The sequence below is a fragment of the Panthera uncia genome (assembly GCF_023721935.1).
Source record: "Panthera uncia isolate 11264 chromosome A1 unlocalized genomic scaffold, Puncia_PCG_1.0 HiC_scaffold_17, whole genome shotgun sequence".
In the NCBI taxonomy this organism is placed as follows: Eukaryota; Metazoa; Chordata; class Mammalia; order Carnivora; family Felidae; genus Panthera; species Panthera uncia.
In genome coordinates, this window is record NW_026057577.1 from 1,741,472 (window position 1) to 1,757,935 (window position 16,464).

Genomic DNA, 16,464 nt, shown 5'->3' on the forward strand with positions numbered 1-16,464 from the left:
AGTGTGTGTACTAGTAAATGACAGTGTATATACTAGCATGCACTAGTATTAACATATATACTAGTGTGTGATAGTGTGTAATAGGTTTACAACTCTGTGTGCTAGCTAGCATGTGTTCTAGCTGTGTGCTAGTATTTGTGCTACACTGAGCATAGCTTGTGTGCTACAGTGTATTAGTGCGTAGTAGTATGTACTGGACATACTATTGTGTGTACTGACATAGCAGTTTTATACTAGCATGTACTTATGTGTTTACTAGCCATTTACTTGTATTTGTGCTAATATGAGTACTAATTTGTGTGCTATTGTATCCTAGTGAGTAGTAGAGTGTGCTAGACATGATGCTGTCGTCTACTGTGTGTACTAGATGTGTACTAATGTACACCCATGTGTACACTAGTGTATACGTGTGTGTGTGTGTGCGCATGCTAGTGTGTGCTAGGCGTGTGCACTAGGAAGAATAATGGAGGATTGCATCACAAATGACATCATGGCAACATCCCAAGCAGTATGCCTTGGGCATACATGATGTCATAGAGGACCAGCCAATCAGAATCCTCCCCAGCCTGTGGTCCTCTGGTGGGTGGCAGTGGTTGGGAGTGAAGGCAGAGTTTGAAGCAGTTTCCAGGGTACCCACAGTCCTGGACCTGGGAACCTCCCCACAGTGGGCGAGCCGCATAGCTCCTGTAGTTCCACCCCCTGGAGTCCCTCCCTCCCACATCTCCTCAGATATCCTGTCACCTGAGCCTGCAGTTATCTGCTTCAGGTGAGTTACTTTTTAGGGAATGTTCATCACTTGTGCTCTGAATTAGTTTTGCTATTTGAAGGTCCTGGGTTTGAATCCTTGCCCTACTGTTTGCTGTCTTGGGAAAATTGCTTAATTTCAGTAGGCCTGAGTGTCATTGTCTACAAAATGAGCTAGTGTGCAGGTCTTTTTAGGGTTGTTTATTGTTTAAATGAGATAATCTGAGTTAAATACTGAGCACATTGTCTATCCTAAGAAAGTACCCAATAAGGATCACCAGTAAGGGTAATATACCCTTAATCATTAAATATTCATGTTCTTCCAATGTATCTTCTTACACCTTGTATGGTGCTTTTTTAATTGAGATGTAAATGATATATTACATTAGTTTTATGTGTACAAAATAATGATTTGATATATAGTGTAAAAATACCAACAAAATACATGTTAATATTCACCACCATGAATATTCACAATATCTCTCATAGTGAAAATCAACTTTTAGCAAGTATTAAATAGACAAGATCACTAGCTAGAGTCACCATGCTGATTTTTAACCACCTTCAGCCAATTTGCCCACCTCCTGACCCCACTTCTGTCAACTACTAATCTCTTCTTTGTATCTGTGAGCTTTTTCTCTTTATGAGATTCCACATATAAGTGATCGTGTGTATTTGTCTCTTATTTCCATGAGCATAATGACTTCAAGGTCAATTCATGTTGACAAAGTGGCCAGATTTCATTCTTTTCATGGCTAAATAGTAACTGCAGTATGTGTGTGTGTGTGTGATGTCTCCTGTACCCATTCATCCATCTATGGTCACATAGGCTGTTTCCAGATGTTGGCTATTGTAAATACTGCTGCAGTGAATGTGAGGGTGGGTATATCTCTTAGGATTAGTGTTTTTGTTTCCTTCAGATAAATGCCCAGAAGTGAATTGCTGGATTTTATGGTAGTTCCATTTTTAATGTTTTTGAGGACCCTCCATGCTGTTTTCCAGAGGGTCTGTACCAAGTTACTTTCACACCAATGGTGCACAGGATTCCTTTTATCCACAGTCCTGCCAAACTTTGTTATTTCTTGTCTTTTTTAGTAAGATCTGTTGTCACAGGTGTGAGGTGATAGCCTTTGTGATGTTGCTTATCATTTCCATGCTGGTTAGTAATTTCAGCACCTTCCACAGCTTCATTGTTTGGCTATTGAGTCCTATCCAGTACACACACAAGTCTCTTTTCACATTATGATTTGAAAACATTTTCTCCCATTCAAAAGGTTGTCTTTTAATTTTTACTGATTGTTTCTTTTGATGTGCTGAACTTTTTAGTTTGATGTAGTCCCACTTGTTTATTTTATATTTATCCTTTACTTGTGGTGTCAACCTCCCCCCCTCCCCTCAAATCATCTCAAAGACTGATGTCAAGATGATTCCCACCTATGTTTTCTTCTGGAAGTTTTATAGTTTCAGGTCTTATGTTTCACTCCTTAACACATATTGAAGTGACTTTTGGGTGTGGTTGACGACAGGGGCCCAGGCTCCTTCTTTTTGTTTGTTTGCTTTGCATGTGGCTGTCTGTTCTCCCAGCACCATTTATTGAACAGATTTTCCTTTCCCCATTGTGTGTTTTTGGCTCCTTCATTGTAAATTCATTAGTTATATGTATGTGGTTTCATTTCTATTCTCTCCATTCTTTTCCACTGATCCATGTGCTTATTTTTATGCCAGTACCATGCTGTTTTGTGTAATATCTCTTTGTAATTGGAGTTGCTTTTGTATTTTGATAGTAGTTATGTTATGAGCAGATAGGGGATTTTAGTAAGTGGCACAGGGGCAGGTTGTCTCCTGGTGATGCCCACGTCCAGCTCACAAATGGGAGTCAGACTCAGAGAAAAAGAGACATTCCTGTGTGCGGATAAAGAAACTTTAACTGCCGCCAACTTCCCCATATCTTAAATCCTGGTCATGTGAGTTTGACGCTATGTATAAAAACACAGTTGAGCATGAATATAGTTTGAAAATGGATGTGTGTTTCAGGCTGCATGGGCAAAAAGATTTTCCTGTTGGAGTGTACATTCAAAGGTTTGAGATAACTGATTTATAGCACAGATGAATCTATTCTGTCTGGGAGGAGGATAGGACATATTTGTGGTGTGCTACGCCATAAAGAAAAGGGGTGGGAAAGATGTAGAGCAGAATTTAGATTTTTGTAAATTTTAATTTTTTATTATTTTTTAAAATACAATTTATTTTCAAATTGGTTTCCATACAACACCCAAGTGCTCATCTCAACAAATGCCTTCCTCCATGCCCATCACCCACTTTCCCCTCTCCCCCACCCCCCCATTGACCTTCAGTTTGTTCTCAGTCTCTTAAGGTTTGCCTCCCTCCCCTCTATGTAACATTTTCCCCCTCCCCCTCCCCCATGGTCTTCTGTTAAGTTTCTCAAGATCCACACATGAGTGAAAACATATGGTATCTGTATTTCTCTGTCTGACTTATTTCACTTAGCATAATACCCTCCAGTTCCATCCATGTTTCTGAAAATGACAATATTTCATTCTCTCTCATTGCCAAGTAATATTTCATTGTATATATAAACCACATCTTCTTTATCCATTCATCAGTTGATGGACATTTAGGCTCTTTCTATAATTTGGCTATTGAAAGTAAGCAGCATCTAGCAGCATGACAGAAGTGGCTCTGTCATGAGTATTTGCTGGAAGACTAGCCCTGTAGATGTCTTGACCAAAGCTGACCACTAGGGCTGTAAAACATAAAACCTTTTAGTGGCTACATGTTTTCTTGAGATAAGACCAAATTTTGACCATGGACTCCCTAGCTCTGTGTATTCCATTCTTTACTCCAGAACCAATCCCTCCTCTGACCAATGAGGCATTTTTTTTTCCTTTGGTCTTCCAATTACCCTCCCCCAACACATGCATCGCCTCCTCTGTGGACTTGTCCCTGGTGCCCTTTTTAACATGTACCAGTAAACCAGGCTCCATGAAGCAGAGACCACCTGTGTTCCCTCTGCCCCTCATGTGTCTCTTTGCTAATACAGTAGTAGCAGATAGCAAGTGCTTGAGGAGTGTTCGCAAATCAGGGAAGGAGGCAGTTTTGTGTCAGACCCTGTCTTTCATCCCTGTCTTCAAGGAACTCCTGACTGTGCAGTGGAAGAAACAGATAGCTGTGCTGTGGGATCAGTGCTCTAGCAGAAGAAAACCCAGGGCACTCTGAGAAAACACATGGGTGTGTCTGTCAAAAACACCTTCACAGAGAAAAGGAAACTCAAAAGGGTATTTGCACAAAGCCAGGGAAAGGGAAGAGAGAGGAGTTACTGTAGGCTCCCTCTGCTGGTGGTTAATCACCCACCCTGTCTTCTCTCAAGACTGAGCTCCATGGCCTCATTCTCATTTCTTATCTCCCTCCTTGTGATCTGTGTGAGCCTCTATTATACTCCCTCCAGTGGGTCATGGCAGCTGCTTGCCAGCTTTTAATTTCTATGAGTATACTTCCCTTTGAGGTCTCTGGTCTTTTCCTTCTACTTGCTTGGTAAATGTCTTGTGGTGGAATGACTTTGTTGTGATCATGTACTGTTATTGTGGGAGGAAAATTTGGAGTTCATCCCCTCCTTTTATGGATAGACAAACTGATTCTCAGCAGAGAAATTACTTGCCTAAAGACAAACCCTTGGTTTGTGCAAATGAGGACCAGCACTTAGGTATTCTGACTATTGAGGCAATGGCTCCATCCTAAGCATACTTCCTTTTTGTTTTCCTTGTCTTCTCCTTCTCCTTCTCCTTCTCCTTCTCCTTCTCCTTCTTCTCCTCCTTCTCCTCCTCCTCCTCATGTTTCTTCTCCTTCTTTTTTCAATTTAAAGTTAGTTAACATAAATTGTATTCTTAGCTTCAGGAGTAGAGCCTAGTGATTCATCTCTTACATATGACACATAGCGCTCAATCCATAAATTGCACTTCTTAATGCCCATTACCCATTTAACCCATTCTCATACCCACCCCTCCTCCAGGAACCATTAGTTTCTTCTGTGTGTTTAAGATCTCTTATGGTTTGCTCCCTCTCTGTTTTTATCTTATTTTTCATTCCCTTACACTGTGTTCATCTGTTGTGTTTCTTAAATTCCACATACGAGTGAAATATGATATCTGTCTTTCTCTGACACTCCATCCATGTCATTGCAAAAGGCAAGATGTCATTCTTTTTTATGCCTGAGTAATATCCCATTGCCTATATACACTACACCTTCTTTATCCATTCATCAGCTCTTGGACATTTGGGTTCTTTCCATAGTTTATATTTTATTCATATAACTACTATAAACTTTGGGGTGTATGTGCTCAAGGATTTATAACTTGATTCTTTAATCTGTCACCTCTGCCATCAAATAATATTCCCTCACATATATATGTTACTTCACTAGATGAACAATATACAACCGAACACAATAATAAACTTCCATTTCCCCTTTCTGACCTTTGTGCCATTCATGTCTTCTGTTTTACTTGACACTTGCTATAGGCTAAGCAGTATTTTGCTTTTACATTTCCTTAAACCTTACAGTATCTTTTAAAGGAAAATTTTAAATGAGATGATGAAAATCTGATATTTTTCCAGTTACTATTTCTACCCTCTTCATTACTTCCTACGTACCAGTGCCCATCTGTTACCATTGTCTGTTGGCCTGAAGAACTCTCATCAACATTTCTTGTAGTATGAGTCTATTCTATGACACTTGCAGTGTTGATATGCCTGAAATGGATTTATTTGCTTCATTTACTTAAGGAAATTTTTCTAGATGTGGAATTTGAGATTGTCATTGGCATTTTCCTTCTTTCATGATTTAAAGATGTCATTTAACATTATTGGTTTATAATTTATTCTAATAAAGAGTTGGCAGCCCATTTAGCCTTTACCCATATGTATCATGTGTGCTTTCTGAATGTTTTCAGATTTTTCTTTCTCACTCATTTCCACAATTTCATTATTATAGGTCACTGTCTGATTTTGTGTTTGTGTTTTTCTGCTTGGGGTTCACAGAAACTTTTGCATGGATGGGTTTATGGTTTTATCCAGTTTGGAGATTTAAGGCAATTACTGTTGGGTCTCACCCATTCTTGTGTTGTCCCACGAATCACTGATGCTCTTTACATTTATTTCCCATCTCTTAGTGTCTCTGGGCTTACATTTGCATAGTTCCTATTGCTGTATCTTCAAGTTCTCACACTTTATTTGTCTGCATCAACCCATCATCTTTCTTGTTTGATTTTGTTTATGTTTATTTATTTTTGAGAAACAAACAGAACATGAGTAGTGGAGGGACAGAAAGGGAAACACAGAGTCTGAAGCAAGGTCCTGTCTCTGAGCTGTCAGCACAGAACAAGACGTGGTGCTTGAACCAACAAACCATGAGATCATAACGTGCACCGAAGTCAGATGCTTAATTGACTCAGCCACCAAGGTGCCACTCATCCCTTCATTCTTAAAGCCCATTTGGTATAGTTTTTCATTTCACATATCCTAGTTTCAGCTCTGTAAATTCTATTTTATTATTCTTTATGATTTCCCTTTGTCCCCGCATCACATGTATATTTTCCTTTAATTCCTGAGCATATTTATAATGGCTCTTTTCACATTTTCACCGGCCATTTGGGGTCTTTGTTTGTGGACTGCTTATTCTCACTGTCATGAGTCCCATTACCCTGCTTATTTGGATGTCAAGTAATTTTTTATTGGAGGGTGGACATGAGACTGTGACAGTGTTGAAAATCTGGATTTTTTTATACCCTTCTTATGAGTGCTGAATGCCATTTTGGCAATTAGTTGATAATTTCTGTCTCAGCTTCATCTTCTCTAGGTTTAATGTTTTTATTATGGTAAGATATACAATGCATAGTATGTACCATTTTCTCGACTTATTTTTAGGCTTTGATGGATGAGTTGAGATTAGCATTTGTTCTAAAGTCATGTTGTTAGATTTAATACTGACATGTGACCTTTCATGGGGTCTCATGATCCATGTATTGATTCATTTTGCTGTGTTGTATTTAAAGATGACTCTGAGTGACACATTTGGGTTTGTATTGTTTGACTCTTTTGGCCTCACCATGACTTTAGTAAAAATAGATATCACATATTAATTTTTCATCATGAAGGAAAGTTAACATTCCTTTAAAATGTAGTGTCCAGGTGATGATGTCAGGAAGGCCAATGAGAAAGCCTTCAGTGATTGGCCAGCTGAACAAGGCCAACCTGAGGGAGCCCTGGTGATTTTCCAGGCATGGTTGTGACATCACTAAAAGGCATTGTGACACACCAGTGCTGTTATAAAAGCCAGTCAAGACCCAAGTGGCACTGAGGAGAGTGATGACACTTCAGCCACAACTGTTCCTGCTATTCCTCCTGTTGTTTGCCTGGTTGTCTTCCCCTGTTGATGGCAAACCCATTGCCCACAATGAGCCTTCAAACTATAAGCCCTCCATCTCAGCTTAGCATTGGACAGAAAACTCACTGGGAAACTAGCCTGAACTGGTAGCTCTTTGACTGGGAGCCCTCCAACTCAGCAGACAAGTAAGCAATTGATTTCCCAGGACAACAGGCCCACTAAGAGCATTGTGAGACCAGGCCTTCTGTTCTAGATTGGCACTGGGCCAATGAGTACCCTGGACATTGTGCTGACCAGGAGAGTTTCCACCAAAATCTCTGCATGCCAGCAGAGCACAGGACAATTGAGTCCCTATCACCCAGGATTGACTTCAGCCTTAAGTCCTTTTGGCCTGTCACCTGAAGTTTTCCTCTTTCAGGGAGTTCTCCTCAGAAGAAAACAATACCAGGCCCTAAAAGATGAGACAAACCTGCAATTTGAAGACTTTGTATTAAACTTCAGGACAGGAGAAGAGGAGGTTGGGAGGAATTTGTAGAGGCGACCCAGGCCCTTAGCACAGAGGGGTCACTGTCTGAGGTCCTCCAGATTAAAGGGAGGTGCTTCCACCTGGAGGGAGAGGTGCAGACCTTAGAACAGGTGTAGTAGTGGGGTGACAGGAAGACTCAGTTACATGAAGTGCAGAGATTCATTGTGCACACAAAGGACTTCCTGGAAGATTTTGCTTCCTAGGCAATATTGTCCAAGGGGTAACGTACTCCCACCCACTAAAGATGGCATAAAAGGGGGGCTGAGAAAAATGTGATCATCTCCAGAAGTGGGAGCATTGCATGAGTTTACAATTTACATGAATTTTAAATAAATAATTTAAGGTGGTCATTTCAGAATAATTAAGAGAAACAATCCATGGGTTATTGTAATGCACATCCCAGGTTGCAGGCAATATTGCATCTTATGACTCATCATATTGTCATGGTGGTGGATAGGGGTCTCACAGCTCTGAGAATGTGTCATTGAACTATAGAGAGCTGACACTGAGTACAACCTGCCTGTACGCATCAACACTTTCTCAAACATTGACTTATAGAACTCAAGCACAGCTGCTGAGGTCAGCACATTCTGATAGAAAGTAAAAAGCAGTATGAGAGCAAATGTGACAAGAGCAGAGAACCAGGATGGAGGGAGGCCAGAGGCATTGTACCATTCCCTGTCTCTGTTTGAGAGTGTGTGGTATCAGTGTGGTAGGCAAAGAAAGAGGTGCGAGGAGCTATGATGGTGGGCTTTGTTCTGACCAAGGAAGCAATTCAGTTATTGGGAGAGACATGTGGGATTCAAATTGGGTCTTTAAGGGTTTGGGAGACAGAGTAAGGCAGAGAGTGAGAGAGGTGGGAACAGGTGTGCCTTGGAGACTGTAGGGTGTGCATGGGCATGAAGGAAAGTGGCTACTCTCAAGAACAGAGTTGGGGCACCTGGGTGACTCAGTCAGTCAGACATTGGACTTCAGCTCAGGTCATGATTTCATGGTTTGTGGGTTTAAGCACCACATCAGGCTCTGTGGAACCTGTTTTGGACACATCTTGGAGCCTGTTTTGGATTCTGTGTCTCCCTCCCTCTTTGTCTCCCTCCCTCTTTCTGTCCCTCCCCCACTCACAATCTGTCTCTCTCTGTCTCAAAAATAAATAAATATTTAAAAAATAAAAAAAAATTAAACAAAAAGAACAGAGTTGAGATTCCATGATGAATTGGGCACTTGGGATTAGAAGGGAATTGAATTATAAGGTTCCAGGCTCAGCTCTTCCTGGAAAATGGTCCCTCTTAGCTCCAGGAATGTGGATTTGAAGCTTAGGTGAGGTGCAGATCACAGTAGGCTGGGGCCTATCTGTGACTCCAGCTGAGGTGCAGGGGAAGAGTCTAGTCCCATGGCTACTGAGTTGTGCTCAGGACAGGGTGCTCCTAGCACCTGGGCATAAACTGATGGAAACCATGAGAAAGATAACTCTGGAGGTGGAACATGAATTTCAGGGGGACATGGGAAGTAGGAAGCTTGTTTCTCTAAGATGGGTGGTATCTGACATGACATGAGGGCTCCTGCTTTTAGGAGCCTGTGGGGAGGTCAGTGGAGTCCAAATCACTTAGATGTAAGGGGGATGTGGGTCGCTTTTGTAATCCCATCCTTTGGAAACTCCTGGTTATAGCAGCTCAGACTCTGTTCAGCACACCCTGGTTTTCCAGAAATATCAGGCTCCTGGATGGGCTGAGAGCTCAGAACTCTTCACTCCTTGAGTCTCCATTCCTTTATATGTAAAATGCAGACAACCTGGAGTGGGGTGTGGTCAAGTGAAAAGGAGACACAGGAGATGTCGGGGTTCAGGAGAGGATAAAAAGGGCAAATGAGAGGTGGTCTCCTAAGGAAAGATAAAAATTGGGACAGTCCACTGTGAGCCAGGTCTTGGCTCTGGCCCATCCATCTCAAAGGAAAAGCATCAGCTCTAGAGGAGTAGTCTGGGTTCTGCTTCTGTTACACACCTGGTTAAAGTCTGTAACAGCTCAGCACCTGCCCAGTCACAGCCCAGCATCAGACCCCTTTTATCTCTTTCCCTGCTGCTTGACACCACAGGTTATGGTTCTGGGGAGGCTTGGAGCTCCAGGGAGCCAGGGTGGGACTGCTAGATTTAGGCAACTATTCTGATAAGTGATGACAGGTAGAGCATTAATATAGGTAGGTATGTAGGTAGGTAGATTTATAGATTCACAGGGAGCTGCAAGTAGTACAGAAAGGTCATTTCACAAAGGCAGCATCTATTCATTTTGCCCCAGTGTAACATCTTACATCACTGCAGGACAATATTAACATCAGGAAACTGACAGTGGCACAATGGGCATGTCTGGCTCTGTCAGTTTGTCATGTACATTCACATATCCAACAGCACAATCCATGTGTGGAACAGCTCCATCATCCAAAAGATCCCCCTCATGCTACTCACCCCTCCCCCCCAACATCGCTGGCCATGACAATTAACCATTTATTTTACATTTGGGGAGTTTTGTCTTTTTTGTTTCATGAAGGGAATCCTAAAGCCATGACCTGTGATGTTATTTGTTTCCACTCAGGGTAATACCCTACAGATCCATCCAAGTTTTGTGTATCACAGCTTCAGCTTTATGGCCTCTTTATCACTGAGTAGGATTCCCTAGTGTGGACATGTCACAGTTTGTTCATCCAGTCACCTTTTGAGGGATATTTTGTTTGTTTTCTACTCTTTTGGCTATTACAAATAAACCTTCAGTGAATATCTGTGCACAGTGTTTTATGGTATCTCAATCAGTCCAGGAGACTGATTGCTGTGTTTTAAAGTTTAAAAATAGCTTGTTTTGAACGTATCAAACTCTCTTACCAGAGTGCTGTGCCATTTCATTTATATTCCCATCAATGATGTTTGAGAGAGCTCCTTCTTTCCAACATTTCATGTTCGTACTGTTTTTTTTTTTTTTTCCAGCTCTTCTAACAGGTGGCATTTTCATTTACATTTCCCTCATGGCTGTGATGTTGATGTTTTTTTTTGTTTTTCTCATGTGCTTATTTGCCACCTACATGTTCTCTTTGATGTAATGTCTGTTCATTTGTTTTGCCCATTTTCTCTTTGAGTAGTTTTTTTTTTTTTTTTCCTTTTGGGTGTTGAATGTTCCTTAAATATTCCAGTGAGAAGTTTTTTTGTTTGTTTGTTTGTTTGTTTTATCAGATATGTGGTTTGCAAATATTTTTACCTAGTCTATAGCTTGTCTTTTCATGCTCCTTGTAGGAGCAAATGCTCTTACTAGAATAAATGTTTTCAATTTTGGTAAAGTTCTGTTTATCAAGTGTTTTCATTTTTAGTGCTTGGGTTAAGAACCCACCAATCCCTAGGTCTTAAAGATCTTCTCCTGTGCCTCCACTGTAAAAGTTTTATAGCTTTATGTTTTGTTTTGAATCTATGCTGTGATAATTTGAGTTCACATTTGTATAAACAGTGAAGTTTAGATCAAGGTATTTTTGTTTCTTTTGTTTTTGTTTCTTTGCCAATGAATGTCTAATGGCTTTGACACCTGTTGCTGACAGGACTCTCCTCACAAAGTGCATTATTTACCTTTGCCAAAAATCAGTGATTCATATTGTCATAGTTCTATTTCTTTGTCCCCTCTTCCCTGTTGAATCTGTGTCTTTGTCTCCACCAACACCACATCTTCAGATGGAGCATATTAATTTCTCCAATTTTATTCCTTTTCAAAGCTGTTTGACCTCTCCTAATTCCTTTTCATTTCCATTCCATTCCATTTCATTTTTCATTTCTAGAAAATGAGGCTGTGTCTATAAAATAAATATTACTTGGCTTTCCACAGGAAATGTGTGAAACCTATCTATCAATATAGAGAGATGACATTTTTACTATGTTGTATCTTCTTACCTGTGAGCATGATATGTCTCTCATTTATTTAGATGTTTGATTTCTTTCATCAGTGCTGTATAGATTTCAGCATACAAGTCTTGTGCATGGTTTTTAGTCTTTGATCTTAGTGTTGTAATGACAAATTGTGTATTAAAATTTCATCTGCAATGTTTTCATTGCTAGTGAATAGAAATAAAGGTATTCTTCTATGTTTGTCCTGTACCCTGACAGCTTCCTGAATTCACGTTAGATCTAAAGCAGTTTCTGTTTTGTTGTGGTTCACTAGAACTTTCTAGATAGATAATTGCTGGAATTTCCTACATATGCAAACATGCTATACTAATGTATGGACAATTTTATTTTTCTCTTTCCTAAGTCTACATACCTCCTTCACACCTTTCTTTGCTTTATTGCTAGTCTAGAATTTTAGCACTGCATTGAATAAGAATGGTGGGAGAACATGACCTTGACTTGTTTCTGATCTTTAGGAAGAAAACATCAGTTTTTCACTATTGTGTTTAATGTGGGTAGAGTTTTTTATAGAGATATTTCATGAAGTTGAGGAATTCCTTCTATTTTTTCTGTTTTCTGAGGGTTTTTTTGTGAATGTGTATTGAATTTTGTGAATTGCTTTTCTGCATCACGGGACGTCATCATGTGGTTATTCTTTAGTAGCCTGGGGATAGGATGGGTTATTTTTTTAATTGATTTTTAAGTATTGTAATTGTCTCACATTTCTGAAATAATCTCCAGGTGGGCATGGTGTATGGATCTTTTTCTGTAGGAATGAATTCTATTTGATAATGTTTTGTGTGGAATTTGGGAGGTGTATTCATGAAAGATGTTAGCCTGTATTTTTTTATTGATATTCTTTTTCATGTTTAGATTCAAGGTAATGCCAGCTTCATCAAAAAAAAAAAAAGTGTACTTCCTTGTTTTCTTTCTATTTGCTGGAAAATATGCAAAACAGAGGTCAATTTTGTTAAAATGCTTGGAAGAATTCTCCATTTAAATAATCTACATCTGGATGTAACATTTTTAAAGTATTAAAATTACAAATCTGATTTATTTCATAGTTATAGGAGTATCCCAAATACCTATTTCAACGGAGGGCATGGAGTAGTATGTGCTTTTTGCAGTCTTGGTCCTTTCTTCTCAGATGTCCTATTTGTGTAGGTACAGTATTCCCTTATTAATCTTTTGGTATGTGCAGAGTCTGAATTCATACCACTAGTTCATTCCTGATCCTGAGAATTTGTGTTTTCTCTTTTCATCCGTTTGCCAGAGTTTGGTTAACTTTACGGATCACTCTTTCACTGAGTTCCCCCTTTTTTTCAACCAATTTCATTAATTTCTGCTCTAATTTTTATTATTAATATTATTTTTTACTTATTTTGGGCTAATTTTGCCCTTCTGTTTTATAAGTTTCTCACGATGTGAATTTTGATTATTGCTTTGAGGCTTTTCTTCCTCAATGTAAGCACTTAATCCTTGCATTAACACCCTCTCAGGGCAACTTTAACTGTGCCCCACAAATTTTAGTATGCCATATATTATTATAATTTAATTGTTTTACTTTCAATGGAGACTTCTTCTTCCACCAATGGATTATATAGAGTTTTATTTTATCTTTTAATTGTTTAGGGGTTTTCTTATATTTTTTCTTTCATTCCTTAGTATGATTTTATTGTGGTTGAACAATATAGTCTGTATGATTTTAATTCTTTCAAATTTGTTGAGGTTTGTTTTATGACCCAAGATACAGCCTAACTTCCTATATGTTCTGCAGGCACTAGAAAACAATATAAATTTTGTAGTTATTGGTAGGATTGTTTTGTAAGTGTCTATGTCAATGAGCTAAAGTTGTACTACAACAAACTAGAAAAAGGAAAAACAAAATAAACCCAAGCTAAGCAGAAGGAAGGAAAAAAATAAAAATGAGAAGACATCAAGGAAACTAAAACAAGAACTTCTTTCCGTCTGCTCATATGCTCTTCTTTGTATGAGTGCATGACCTGAGAGCATGTGCTCTCTGTTGCCTCCATCTTCTTCATCCCCTGGTGACCTCCGTTAGGATCCTCACAGAGAGCGCCGCCCTCCCCCACCCCCAATCTAGCCTATATCCCAGGCCACCCTGCCCCTCTCCTGTGCACACACACTGGTGGCATCAGGATGCTACAGTAAATGTGATTGCTTCTTCTATCTATAGTTCCCCTACCCCCAGAATGTGACCTCCGAGGGCACAGGGACTGAACTCCTCAATCTAGTCCATGCAGAGTAGGTATTTTGCCCTAACAGATGCATTGTTCTTTAGGGCAGGCCACATTTAAAGAAACAAAGCCAATTTAGTACTATGCAGTATAGAGTTGTAGTTGAACAGGAGCTATCCATCCAGGTTCTTTCTTTAAACTGTATTAAGTGCCTGTGCCACAAAGCACTGTCCCAGTGAACAGGACAGTGTATTTCCCAGGACACAGTGTGCTCCTTCTCCATTGTTGGGTGAACCATGCATTGAATCCCTATGGAGATAACCAATTCCTGGACATATGGGAGTGGGCATGAATTCACAGCTCCCAGAGGACCTGTTTCCAGAGGCACCTTTGTCTTTGTAGTGCAGTTCAAATACCTTATACCATGTTTATAAGGTCTTACCTGGTGGGACTCCCATTTGCCTCTCCTGCTGCATCCTACAACTCTCCCCTGTTGACCCATATCCTCCGGTGCATTAGGTCATTATTCAGTCCATATGGTTTCCATTCCTGGCCTTTGCCTAATTCTCGCCTTGATGGGGAACACTACCCCACACAACTCAAAAATTTACCTGCCTCCTCCTGTCTAGTTTTACTAATCTTTTTGTTTTAGGGTTCTTAGTATAAAGACTTTATATGTGTTGATCTTAGTCTAGAACTTTACTAAATTTGTTTTTGTTCTAACTGTGGTTGTTTTATGTACATATATTTAGAATTAAGCCATCTGCAAACAAATATATATTTACTGTCTCCTTTCAGACTTGGATGCCCTTATTTTTTTTAATCCAATTACTTTGGCTAGCAATTACAATATAATATTGAATAGGAGGCATGAGAATGGACATTTTTTTCCTTATTTAAATTATATAAGGAAAAGCTTTAGTTTTTCCACCACTGAGCATGATGTAAGCTGTGAGATTGAGTTTCGTGGCCTGTATTGTGTGGTATATGTGCTGCCAAAGCGAGCACAGGCTTGTATTGTGTGGTCTCTCCATGAGCACTACAGCATCCTCCAGGACATCAGCAGCAGCCCCAGCACCTCCTGGTTGGCAGGGTTTAAACATAAGTACATACAGTACATCTTCCACTTTTTTTTTTTATCATCCTAGGAGTTCTGTTTGTCTCTTGATAGTAACTGCATCTTCTATACTGCTGCTTCTTCTACTGTGACCCAGAGATATCTACTGCATATCAGTAAATATGGCTCACTTTCCTCCATAGCTCTATCAACAGGGGACTCCTCATTTTGACATTACCCAGGGATGTTTTCTTTATAGGAGTCATGCTGTTGTCAAGTGAATACATGGCAATTCTCTTGCCCATTCATCAGAGGCAGTACCAGCACCTTCACAGTACCAGCCCCTCCTCAAGAGTCTCCACAGAGAGAAGGGCCACCCAGACTGTCCTGTTGGTGAGTTTCTCTGTGGTCATATACCGGGTGGACATCATCATGTCATTCTCTTCCTGTTTGTTACGGGGATATTATCCAGTCATCCTGGATTTTCAGAAGCTTGTGTCCAATGTGTATGCCACTGTCAATGCATTGGTGGTAATTTGTCCTGATAAAAGGATAAAAATGTGCTTCAAAAGTGTGGAAAAATTTCAACCAATGTATAACTACATATTCATGAAATAGTTGCCTCCAAAACTGATTATTTTGCTTTTATTCAAACAGCAGAGTATTTATGTAACATTTAAAATTCAATTTTAATTTACGTGTAATTTAACATCATATTCTAATTTATCTAAATGTATTTGAAACTTATGATGCCAAGGACATTCCAGTGTCAGTAGTTTAGTACTCAGGAAGATTTGGTAGTCCCATGTTTACAAGTTCATTCATTTTGCATTTTATTTCTCATCTCCCTTAAGGAAAATTTTCTCTCTATACAATGAAGTTATACTCTAATACAGCACTATTGTACTTTAGTACAATGTTGGTATTCCTTATAGATAGCATAATATTTTTATATTAATTTCAATTTTAATTTCAAGATATTTACTTATGTATACAATTTTAGATGAAATGACATTTTCTCTCTGCACTATTTACATTTATTTCTCTTTTGTTCTGGCTTCTTTTAAGGCTACAAAGATTTTTGCTCCCACATTTGTATGTTTTCTCTATTTTACCTTTCACTACTTTCAAATGTGTTTCTCTTTCTCTAAATGCTTTTAATTTTTTTTCCTTTTCTTTTTTAAGGTTTTCATTTGAATTCCAGGTAATTAAATACAATGAAATATTATTTTCAGGTGTACAATATAGCGATTCAACATTCTCATACAACACCTGGTATGCATCACAACAGGTGCATTCCTTAATCCTTATCACAGATTTAACCCATCCCCTCACCCACCTTCCTTCTAGTAGCCATGTGTTCTCTATAGTTAAGAGTCTCTTTCTTGGTTTGCCTGTCTTTTTTCGCCTTTACTTGTTTGTCTTATTTCATAACTTCCACATATGAGTAAAATCCGATGGTATTTGCCTTTCTCTCACAGACTTATTTCATTTAGCATAATATGCTCTAGCTCCATTGCTATTGTTGCAAATGACAAGATTTCATTAATTTTTAATGGCAGAGTTATATTCCATTGTGTGTGTGTGTGTGTGTGTGTGTACACACCACATCTTCTTTATCCATTCATCAGT

General features: G+C 39.3%; 1 pseudogene; it reads left to right on the forward strand.

Moving 5' to 3' along the window:
* The first annotated feature begins 482 nt into the window (after positions 1-482).
* Positions 483-15,431, forward strand: LOC125935070 (vomeronasal type-1 receptor 90-like; annotated as a pseudogene).
* The last annotated feature ends 1,033 nt before the right edge of the window (positions 15,432-16,464 follow it).